Source organism: Dicentrarchus labrax, unplaced genomic scaffold (genome assembly GCF_905237075.1).
Source record: "Dicentrarchus labrax unplaced genomic scaffold, dlabrax2021, whole genome shotgun sequence".
NCBI lineage: Eukaryota > Metazoa > Chordata > Actinopteri > Moronidae > Dicentrarchus > Dicentrarchus labrax.
The window spans coordinates 31,035,630-31,048,114 of NW_026136705.1; positions in this window are offsets into that span (position 1 = coordinate 31,035,630).

Genomic DNA, 12,485 nt, shown 5'->3' on the forward strand with positions numbered 1-12,485 from the left:
AAAAGTAAGAAAGAAAATAATAAAAAGAGGGGAAAAGAATAGATAGGAAAGGAAAACGAGAAAAGACAAGGTAAGAAAGGGGAAGGAAGGGAAGGTAAAGACAGGAAGGAAATAATGAAAGGAGGGAAAAAGAAATCAGTGGGTTTAAAGGAAAGAGGAAGGAAAGAAAAAGAAAGGAAGAAAGACAGGAGAGGATGGGAAAGGACAGGAAATGAAAAGAGGAGGGAAAGGAAAGAAGAAATATGGGAAGGAAATAATAAAAGTAAAAGAAAAGATAGAAAAATGAAGGAGATGAAGGAAGAGAACAGCCCAGTGTGAATCAATAAAGTTAATTCTATCTCAGACTAAAATATCACAGAGTCAGATTTAACTGCTGTGACACCACATTTCACACATTAACCTCACTGTCACACACGACTGAAGAGATGATGATCAATAAAGTTCACGAGGAGACAGAAAAAAACTAGACAGACTCTGGCTTCATCCATGAAAGTCGTTTGTCGTGCAGATGCAGTTTTCTGTCTCGTTTTTTTTTTTAACTCAGTTTTGCCAAAAGCAACAGGGTGAATTAACAGGCGACTCTAATCCAGACAGACGTGAGCCGGTGGATCCTGTCGTCCACAGGTTGGCTGAAGGCTAATCAGTAAATTTAAACTGACTGCCGGGAAGAGAGAGAGAGAGAGAGAGAGAGAGAGAGAGAGAGAGAGAGAGAGAGTACACTGCTCATCTGAATACTGACAGAGAGAGACAGAGAGAGAAAGGGAGGCAAAGTTATTTTAGACACCTTGTTAACATATAGATATATAAATAAATATAAAATTGTCACTGTTTTCAACACACAAAAATCACACTTTATCAAGAATAAACTTGAGTTTTCTTCATTAATACAAATAAATAATGCATCTTAACAACCATAAACTATTGTTTGACATTAATCAGTCATAATGAAAATCCTTCTGTGCTTTTACAAATTCTCACCTTTATATATTTTATAAAATAGATATAAAAGTCTTTTCCTCACCTCTTGCAGTGATTACCTCAGGCCTCGACCAGTTGGAGCTCAGTTGTGGATGGCAAGTGTTTAACATCTTGCGTGTTGTTGCTTGTGCTAGCTGTATTAACATCCACAGACTCCTCATTGCTGTGTCACCAGGTGAGTCTGGTGTGCTACCACCGGACTGCTGTCTGAAAGATCTTACAGATCTTATAGATTCTTATAGAATCCAAACTTTAGATTTTATATTTGATAGTGAACTGTAAATCGAGTTGCCGTTGTTGGCGAGCCACGCTGTGCTAACGTTAGCAGCAAAGCTTCAGTCGACAGATAACTTCGACCATTAAAACTGATTTCCGACTCAGGCGGTAAATCTTTACACCCCTAATAGATACATAGATATATAGATACATAGATTGATAGATAGATAGATGCTCTGTGACATAATTATCACTAATCGACAAAGCATTGCCTATTTACGCATCCAGCAGACAGTGTTGTGTTTACAGGTTGTTTTGTTGCCCCCTGGTGGACAAACAATGAATTAATTCAGCTTTAAACAATTGAATTCTGTAAAATTATCCAAAATCAAACTGTTATTGTTGTTTTGGGTAATTTTTAAGCCAAATATTGGCTTGTTCCAGCTAATAAAATATATTATTTATAATTGATTTAAATTTTTTTTTATTATTTAATAAAATATTTGCAGTTTTCTTTGTCTTATATGATAGCAAACTAAATATCTTTTGGTCTTAGACTCTTGGTCAGATAAAACGCATTTTAAATATGTTAATTTGAGCTTTTTTTCAGACATGTCACATATTAGATGGTACTTCAGACTGAAACAATTTATTTTTCTTGGAAATATGGTTGTTTTTTATGTTTAATGGTTGCTTGCCTCATAATGATCAGTGACTGGAGGTCGGAGGTCATTGCGCTTCCTAATTCACAGATGTATAGCCTGCAGGCGTTGAGGAAGATGAGGAGGATGAAGATGTGGAGCTTCATAAAACAGAAAGTGATGGCTGGAATAACTGCGGAACACATGTGGCCTCAGGGAAGAGAAGAAAATCGGATTAAATAAAATAGATCAATGGAGGAGGAGAGGATGAAAGACAAGGAGGAGAGACGAAGGCGGGAAAACAGGAGATAGAAGAGAAATAAGAGAAAGCAAGAAGAAAAGTGCAGAGTGGGAGTCCAGCTGTATTCGCTTCATTAATCCAGATGATCTAAACGCACAACCTGAGGCCACGGAGAGACACAGCAGAGTGTGTGTGTGTGTGTGTGTGTGTGTGTGTGTGTGTGTGTGTGGGTTGGTTATTGTGGTTCATTTTGTTCTAGGAATCATCTGTAATGTGTGCGTGCTTGTACAAACTTGATTTTCCTCACATTGTATTTCCACTGAGATGCTGCAGTCTATTTGCTAAAATCGAATTCTCGTATCTGTCTAAACCAGGAAACTAACAGGAAATGACCAATTTGAAGTTAAAGCTCCAATAGCGAAGAGGGTTTATTGTCAGAAATGAAATATAATAGTCATAGGTATGTTTTCATAATATAATCACATGAATATTAGAATGGTTGTGTTTTTGTTACCTTAGAATGAGATGTTTTGCTCTACAGAAGGGAGAAGGTCCTCTCCTATATTTCTACAGTAGCTAAGAACAGACAAACTAAATACTGGCTCCAGAGAGGGCAATTTCTCCTACAAGCTTGGAAAGAGTGACATACTGAAATAAATAATAAGTTCAACATATATGTTGTTAATATATCACTGTTGTGTTTATATCTTCTTGTGCTGTCCCCAACATTTAACTAATGAAGGTTTAAGATAAGAACTGTTACTGTTAAAGCAGAACAATACCCAAAAAAAGGGGGTTTCCCCCCCCTCTTTTTTTTTTTAGCCCGAAAAAACCTACAGTATAGAAATACCCAATCTTTTCTCACTGATGGTCTTGTTTGTTTATGCAAGTATAAAGGCATCAGTATTAAATTGTTTCATAACCAGTTAAAAACTCCTGTTGGTTTAATAAAACAGAAATGCAGGACATCCAACCAAATGACCTAGTTAGGTGTTTAAATTCAGCTTTTATTCGGCCCATTTCTTCATACTTTGTCTTTCCTCCTTCAAGCTATACTTAGCACTTCTCGTCCATGTTTGTAAACTGCCACAAATTCAAACAGGGATTAAAGTTTTCAGTGTGTCACCTCCTTCCTGTCCCCTGCAGATCCATTTCCTTTTTTATTTTTCGGCTCAATTATCAGAGGAGGATCCAAAAGCCGGTCAGGCCTAACAGTGCTGCCCAGTGGAGCGTTGGAGCCAGACGGACAGATTGGACACAACGGGAGACAAATGAGCAGAGACTCGTGGGTAATTTGGCGTGATGATGTGATTTGATGCAACGTCTGAGAGCATTTTTTAAAAACTGATTCTCTGTCTCTATCTGTTCCCCTTTTAATCGGGGGTGGTCATCTAAGAAAGTATGGATGAATGGATGAATTAATGGAAAAACAGAGGATGTGGGGTTTATATCAGAGTGTATGGATGGACGGACACTTGACTGAATGAATGGTCGAGAGAGTGCGGGATGGACAGATTCATGAATGAATAAATTGATAAAGCTGAATGAATGGGGGGATGAACAGATGTATAGAGAGATAAATAGATAGATAGATGGAGTGATGGAGTGATGGATAAATGGATATAGAGGAGACTGGATGGATGAATGGATTACACTCTTGGTAGATGGACAGATGGATGGATAAAGGGTTCAGAGGCATTTTCCACCAGCAGGAAACCATCTCCGTTCCAGTTCGCGCACGTAGTTTTTAGCCTTTCGGAGCATTTTGACCAAAACTAAATTGGTTTTAAACTCGGAAAGTTGAGCTCTCAACAGGAACCCCAACATAGCAGATTGTCCTTGGGAACCAAAGTGGGCGTGTCATATTCTACAGGTCATTGTGCAGCGCCCTCTGTTGGCATCCTTTATTACCATTGTTCACACAATAGCACCAAGATTCCCTTTAACAGAACTGGTTCACGAATCAAAGATAAAGTGGTGGAAAAACACTATTAGTGGGTGCATGGATGAAAGGCTGAATTGATGAAGGGCTTAGTGGACGGGTGGGTGGGTAGTAGATGGATTGATGTAAGGTTGGCTGGATGGATGGATGAAAAGTTGGATGGATGATAAATGATGAATAGATGGTATATGGATGGGTGGATGAAGATGAATAAAAATCTAGATGAATGGAGGACAGGCTTGGTGGATGTGGATGAATTAAAGGATGGATGTAAGACCTGTTGGGTGGACAGATGATGGATATAAAGCTGGATGGATAAATGGATGAAAATGAATAAGTTGGGTAGACAGAATAGCTGATGAATGAATGAATGGGCGAATTAAAGTCTTTGTGGGTGGCTGAAGGATAGATTGATAAAAGGTTGGATGGATGGGTGAAACTCACACCGAGGCGTAACCTTCTTGCATTAAGGGAAAAAAAACCCTGAGGGCTTTCCAAAAATATTTCACCCCAAGTAAAACTCAAATTATTTCCAGACTCGATTAGGAAGAGAAATGTGGGAAAACATGAATGAGTAAATAAAATGTAAAGGGATGTAACTTCAGTGGGCGTACTGTCACAAGCATGTGTGAGAGAGGGTGTTTATTCAAAAAGAAAACGTGAGCGTTGTTATGATTATTCATTCTGCCTTCAGGGTGATTTTAATCTGCCTTAGATATTATTTTTTAAACAGAGGCCAAAAGAAATAAATTCTGTTGATTAAAGGCCTCACTGCATTTATTCATGTCTTTCCTTTTGAATTAATGTGGTGTGGTCAGTTTTGAACCCATTTATAGAGGCAGAGTATATTTATGTGTATATAAATGAGCTCTATGTCATGTATTTGTTTAATGGTGTTTGAATGGTCGACGCCTTCAGACTTTATACTCCCTCAAAGAAGGTTGACACTATTTTTGTTTTACTGAAATATCTTAATGTAAAACGTAAAGTATTGCGTGGACTGCCATGAACTTTGCTACCAGTATCCATTGTGCCCAGAGGATGAATCCTGAGGAATTTCCTGTTGCTACAACAGCAGGTCAAAATTTTTTACTTATCCTGGGAAATCCAGGAATGAGGGAGACCCATTGTGAGAAAGCAGAGCAGTGAATGTGCGTCTAACAGTAACTGCTTTTGAACTGTTGATTGTGAAGAGGTAGTAAACAGTAACTACAAAGGTATTTGAGAAATTGACAGAAACTTCCTGAACAGGAAAAGAGCCCTTCCTTTGTGTTTATTTCCTTTTGCTTTTTATTATTATTTATTTGCATGGATATTGGTTTGGTTGGGGTGTCATAAGTCAACATATTTTTTGACTAATTCCTATTAGATAAAAGTTAAATGTAAGAAAATTCACTGCTTCTAGATGTCACACTAGGGAAACTAGGGCCAACCAGACCCCATTGACAAAGTCAGCAATTGTATCTTATAGATAACACACAGGACAGAAACAAACTTAAACTCAACAAAACCATCTTTGTTAGTTTTTTTACTGTTCCAACAATCCCCAATTCTGGTTTGGTGATAATAAATCCTTAATTCATGAAATTAGGTGATAAAAACAGCTGTTCCAGTTGCTCAATCAGTAGGAAACTGAGATAGACTTTATTCACCAGTTGAAGACCCCTTGGTTGGACTGAACACTGACATCTTTTATTTCTTCTAACAGAATTATACTTTTAACTTATCTGTTAAATCTGTATCAAAACTTGTGTTTTAGCTTATAAATTAAGTTGTTTTTAACCTAAATTTCTGTCTGTTTATGTTGTTTTGGGTCAGTACAACCTTTAGAAATTATTGGATTCTTCTACAAAATCACACTCCACACCCTATGACACTAGTACAGCCTGCTCTGAAGCTCTGTCTCTTTCTTTGTGATGTAAAAAATATGCATGGCACACATTTAGAGCAGCTTCAGTCCTCCTTCCCCTGCTTTCACAAAGGTCTATGAAAAACAACTCATCAGACCAAAATTACCTTTCCTGTTAGTTAGTAGTGCTAGTCTTTGTGTTCCTCACATCAGGTCGTGGAAGTGGTTTCTGAATAGCAGCCCTGCTGTCACAAAAAGCTTTGAGCAATTCAAAACAGACTGCTTTGTGCAGACTGAGGCAGGGAAATGTTGGTTCAGTTGTGGTTATTTTTCAGGCCAAAGCTTTATAATGATTCATCGTTCATTCTGTTTGTGAGGTTCTGCTGGCAAACTCTCTGTTCTTCTTTGCCAGTACAGCGTGATGGGGTTTATTTTTCCTGGCTTTAACACATTAAGCCAACAAGCCAGCAGCATTACCATAACACTAAGCCTTTGACACTGAGTGTTCATAATTATTCTGGATATAAATGTGGTTGTGCACTTCTTGGTCCTTATTTTTACTATAATGTTCTTGTTTTTTTACGTGTGACAAAATAACAGTTTCAGTTACTCAGATAGGATTTGAACCAACAACCCTGTTGTTACCAGCTTGTTAAGTATTAGAGCTACTGGGCTGACTGAGTCCTCTGAGCTACAGCAGCTCTCACACAGAGAAGGATCTCACCGTATATGGAACTCAGATCTGATAAGCTAATTTACTCTACTGAACATGAATTTGATTATTTCACAAGATTTTTTGATATTGGAAATATCTCCTGCGTCGAAAGGAGCAATTTGAGGTGGTTTCTGGTTGGATGCCTCTTGGGTGCCTTCCTTTGGAGGTTTTCCAGGCATATCCAACTGGTAGGGGACCACGAGATAGAACAAGTGTGAACCTATAATGACGTCACCCATTAGTTTGTTTCTGTCTCTGTCCTTCTGGCTTTACCCCATTCTCTCTCTCTCTCTCTCTCTCTCTCTCTCTCTCTCTCTCTCTCTCTCTCTCTCTCTCTCTCTCTCTCTCTCTCTCTCTCCCCCATCCACCTAGAGTCAGGGTCTGTCCGAGGTTTCTGCCTCTTAAAAGGATGTTTTTCCTTGCTGCCGTCGCCAAGGTTTTGCTCATGGTAGGATCTGTTGGATCTCTGTAAATAATGTTATACGGAGTACGGTCTAGACCTTCTCTATTTTGAAAAGTGTCCTGAGATAATTTGGCACTATACAAATAAAATTGAATTGAATTGAATTGAATTGGTTTGTGGACTACTGTTTTGAACAAGGCATGCCGATTTGTCGGAGCCAGCGGTGGTGACGTATTGCAAGTTGAGCTGCTCTAATTGGCTGCGCAGTGGCGGCTCGCCTGCTCACACAGGATCTGGTATTCCAGATAAACAGTAAAATATGTTTGTGAGATTTGAGGAGAGAAATAGTCAACAACAGAATCTGGATCCATATCTGATCAGCCCTGTTTGACAGTTTGATCTGAGTTTGGTGCATTGAGCTGGACGGACTCACTGAGAATGAGCTGTCAATCACCAGGCTGCTTTAGTTTGGTGATGTCATGTCTGAGTGATTTAAATCCTGCAGCAGTTACCTCCCGCCACCATGTGGGGCCGCCAGTGTGCGAACGTTTCTCACAGTTGATGTAATACAACTTTCCTGCATAGCCTCCTTTTGATTTTACTTCACTTACTTCAAAGGCAAAAAATCTTTTAACAAGAGAGAAGGAGAACCACCTGCAGGGCTGTCTCACCCTGAAAAATGTGTGTGTTCATGAATGTGTCTGAAAGAAAGTGTGTGAGAGAGTATACATTTATATTAGTGTGAGTTAGAGAGTGTGTGTGTCTTTTAGAAATTCTCGCTCCTCATCTCTGACATTTCCAGGTCACTCAGTTATAAAATGGCTTCTCAGCCTCCCGCCCCCTCTCTTCCTCTTTTCCCTCTCTTTCCTCCCCCTCTGCCTTTCTGTTTTTACCTCTTAACCATCTCTTCGAGGCAGGGAGGGTGTGAGGAAGAAGGAGAGAACTGGATAGAAAACAAGATTAAGATGCAGAAGAAGGGAAAGAGACAGAGAGGAGAGTTTTCTGCAGACTACATCGGTGTCATCAGAGGATGTCTGGTTGACAAACTCATTTTCTTTTACTTCACATGTTTTCTAGATTAACTGATCTTGTTGCGCAGTAGCTGAGTCATATAAATAAGCTCTGTTACACCACTTACTCTTATTTGTCACCTCAGATCATGAGATTCTCATTCTTGGTATCATGATTTGATTCAGAATTAATTCTTTATTCAATAAATAGAACATACAGTATATTTTCAGGCTCTTAGTCCAGATCATTAACCATTCACTTGTGTCTTAAGTCCACTGAAGTATTATTTTCCTTAAATTAACCAAGTCAATAGAGAACCAATTCTCATTTACAATAAAGACCTGGCCAAGAGGCAGCAACTGGAGGCAACTCAATACAGGTACAACATACATACAGATACCAAAACAAAACAAAACAGTTAAACAGAGTTAAAACATCACAATATATACAGTAAGTACACAATAAAGATCAATGTACTGTGAAAGAAAGAAACTAATGAATGTTAAGGAGAATAATTGAATAAGGGTGTGCAATTGCAATGTAAAACCAAACTAAAAGGTCTTGCTACAGTCTGATTGAACTGCAAATGCAGAGAAAAGAGTGTGAGAGCCTTCTGCCTGCATGCGAATAATAAAAGAATCATTTACTGATGACTATGACTGTCTACTGTAAAACAGAAGTTGGAGTATATACAGTAGTTGGGACCTGCCAATCTGGGGATTTTAAAGTGATCTCTAGCTTTTGTGGGCTAAAATCATGTAGTGTGAACTTGGCATAAAAGACACTGACATGATGAAACAGCATTATTCTTGAGTTGCAGATTACAGTTGGTATTATAATAGTCAATAGAGCAAAGCTTTCTTGATGAACGAGTTTGGCTTGCTGGAGGCAGGCTACATTTCCTGAAAAAACAATAAATAGCAGAACACAGTGTTACATCCTTGGACAGTATATATAATAACAGTTTCCTGATGAGTTTCTGGTCTCAGTCTCTAGTTTCAGTCTTCTTCCATACAGCATGATGTTCATTTAGTAACTGATGGTCCCATTGAGAGTAAAACAGACCATAAAGCAGGGTATGCTTTAGGGCGGGGCTACCTTGTGATTGACAGCTCATTCTCAGTGAGTCCGTCCAGCTCAACGCACCAAACTCAGATCAAACTGTCAAACAGTGCTGATCAGATATGGATCCAGATTCTGTTGTTGACTGTTTCTCTCCTCAAATCTGTTCACAAACATATTTTATTGTTTATCTGGAATACCAGATCCTGTGTGAGCAGGCGAGCCGCCATTGTTTCCTGATACAGATGAGTTAAAACTGAGCAGCCAATAAGAGCAGTTCAACTCGCAGTACGTCACCTCCACTGGCTCCAACAAACTATCATGGCGACGTCCAAAATGACAAACTTGAGGCTTCAAAACAGGACTCCACAAACCGATAGGTTCCTTAATGTTTAATGTTAGCCTGAACTCCAAAATAGTAGCATCCATAAATGTTCCGTTTTTGTTTTGTAATAATGTAGTAAAGCTAACTAATATGCTTACATTAGGTTAGCCATGGTAAAATCTGTGGCCTAAAACCATAACACTTTTGTATCCATTCATTACACTTTCATTTTTGGATTTTTGAAATGCCAAATAAAAGACACTACGCTCCAAAATCTTTACATACTGTATATCTCTTACTAGACCTCCATGTTTTTAGTGAAGTCTTTTATGTTACCATAGATAGGCCAGTTATAAACGCAGCTTGACGACCTCCGTACGGCATCACAGCAGTCCTGTGAGACTCCTTCTATAGCGTACCAACTCTCACCAGCAAGTGTTAAACCTTTCAGGACAAGAATATCTGAGAATCGCTGTTGTTATTGTATCAACAGAATATAAAAAAAAGGGCAAAGCTGCTGCTGATTTTTACTTGTACGTGCAGATCTTGAGCAGTGTGAGTGAGAAGAGAACATATAGTCGAATAGAAGAGATCATACATTTTGTATACAGCAGTACTGTACCCCCCACCCACACACACACACACACACACACACACTTATATAGAGGTAAAGTCAGAAAGAGTGTGTGTCAGGGAAACCAGCTGGAGGAGGGGGAATACACAATTTGTTGTGCTTAGAGCTGAGATGCTGAAATCAGCGAAAACATTTTGCTTCAGAAGAGTTTTGCTCCCATTTACTGCTGCTTTCACTGCACATTCCCTCCGTAACAGCTGAGACAGACGCAGGCAAGCACCGGGCAGCTGTAATTGGTTTGCTTCACCTGCTGAGACTCACACACACACACACACACACACACACACACACACACAGGTGACAGGTAAACAAAACTGTCATGATGATGGGATGAGCCTGTTTAAGCAGTCAGCTGACTCTTCGGAGCTGGATTAAAACTCCGAACACACACGCACCATTTAGGCCTGAGTCAAATTACATTAGGTGGTTTGTCATATATAATAATAACGTTTTGTATTTTTATGCACATTTTAAAGTACTGCATTAGAAAAGTTTAATGGAAACTGCAAAATTAAAAAGAAAACGTCCTCAATTTTCCTGTTTTCTGTATTTTTTTTTTCATTGTTATGACAGGCTTGACAGGTGCTGTTTTAAGCACGTCCAGGGGCGTGTTTTTGGACTGTGGGGGGGAGACACAAGTTGTAGACTGACTTATGCAGAGTTGGCATTAAGAATGTGTCTCCAGTCATTCCCAGTTTATGCAATTCCAACAATGTTTATGGACCCCAGTAGGCAGAAATATTCAAATACACTAAAATAACACATTTATACCACATGCAAAAAATTGCATGTTTTTCTTCAAGTGGGCATGGCTGAGAGACTCATGGGTACCCAGAGAACCCATTTTCATTCAGATATCTTGAGGAATCAAGGAATCGATTTAAAAAATGGCCATGGGCCTAACTTTGGAGCATTATGTAGCAGCCTCATGGTTGGTACTAATGGATGCGATAGGTCATCTAGTTTCATATGATACCAGTATCTTCACTCTAGCTTTAAAACAAAGCCTGTTAGAGCTGCTGAAATACAGGCAGATCAGAATTCAGGGGTAGTCATAACTAAAAATCTTTAAGTTTAACAGAACTCAAAAGCTGCTTTTAAGGGAGATTTAGAACCTCAGACTGTATTAAAATCCATTTAATGTTCAATTTGATGTGTTTTTATGGTGATTTTCTTAAACAGGGTTGGATGAAACGGATATTAGAGGGGAAAAAGAAGCATGTTTTATGTTTTAAATCTGTGGGTAATGTCAGAGACACTGGTTTCTTTGTGTGTCTCTCTATTGTCTTTTAACTTGATAAAACACCTTCTTATCGCTGTAGCAAACCCATGACAATAACGGCATTGAACAAATTGTAAATAATGAGCATTTCTACAACATGAATACAAACTTCAAACACAGAAAAAAACAGCTGGAGACATATAACACAAAGAACACAGCAGATCTTCAGATGAAGGTTTTCGGTCTCGGAGATGTGAGGTTTCAGCCAAACACAGCTGACATGTGAGCTGCTAACAGACGCTCCTGATTGGTCTGTCGGGCCCCGGCTCCATCGCCACGGGGCTCGATTGTGGTCTAAGGGCGAGTGCAGACGGCAATCTGCAAATAAGTGTTTCAGCTTTTGTTAAATTTTTAACGCCGCCATCAAATGCAGTGGGAGGAAGAGATCTGAGTCAAACATGCAAGAAGAACGAACCTGTCATGGGAGGATGTTAAAAATCTCATCAAAAGCATTTTTTAAGATATTGTTTGTACGTGGGAGGTTATTCAACATTAGAGTGAGCTGGGAGAACAATTTATTCATGTTTTCATCGTCCTCACAATATCTATCAATATCTTCTAAAAACATACGTTTCAACTCTTGAAAGTGGAAGCAGTTGTTTTCGCTCTTCTCCTCCTGACATGACGGTGTTTGTTGTTTGTTCAAACGGTTGAAGCAGCTCACTCTCACATGTGTCAGAGCATGTGTTGCATAAACGGCACATGGGATCTCACGTGAATTCGAGATTTCAACAAAGAAACGCTCATTGATGGGTTGAGTTAAGGCCTTGTTGATGAAGACTGAATATGGTTTGGCGAATGCATGTCTTCCAAACGTCTGCATCCCATTTATTCATTGATTTTTTTTTGAAAATGAGAACAATTGTTCCCAAACCTTAAACCCACGTGGTTTTAGTCCAAAACTTTGATTAAACTTTAAGAAAACGCTCATACGATCAATCTTTTAAAGGTCATGACAGATGACCTATTTAGTTGTGAAGTTTGTGGAGAGTTGTTGGGTACCACAAATGATGTCAGAGCAGTGTTATCGAGTGCATAATTAAACCAGTAAATCAATGAGACACATATGTATCGTAAGCAGTCCAGCTGGTATGATCTAAAGCAGGGCTGCATTAGAAATAAGATCTCCCTCCGTCCCTGTGAAACAGGTTTTTATTATTACAGCTGAATATTGGGCTCGTAGGAG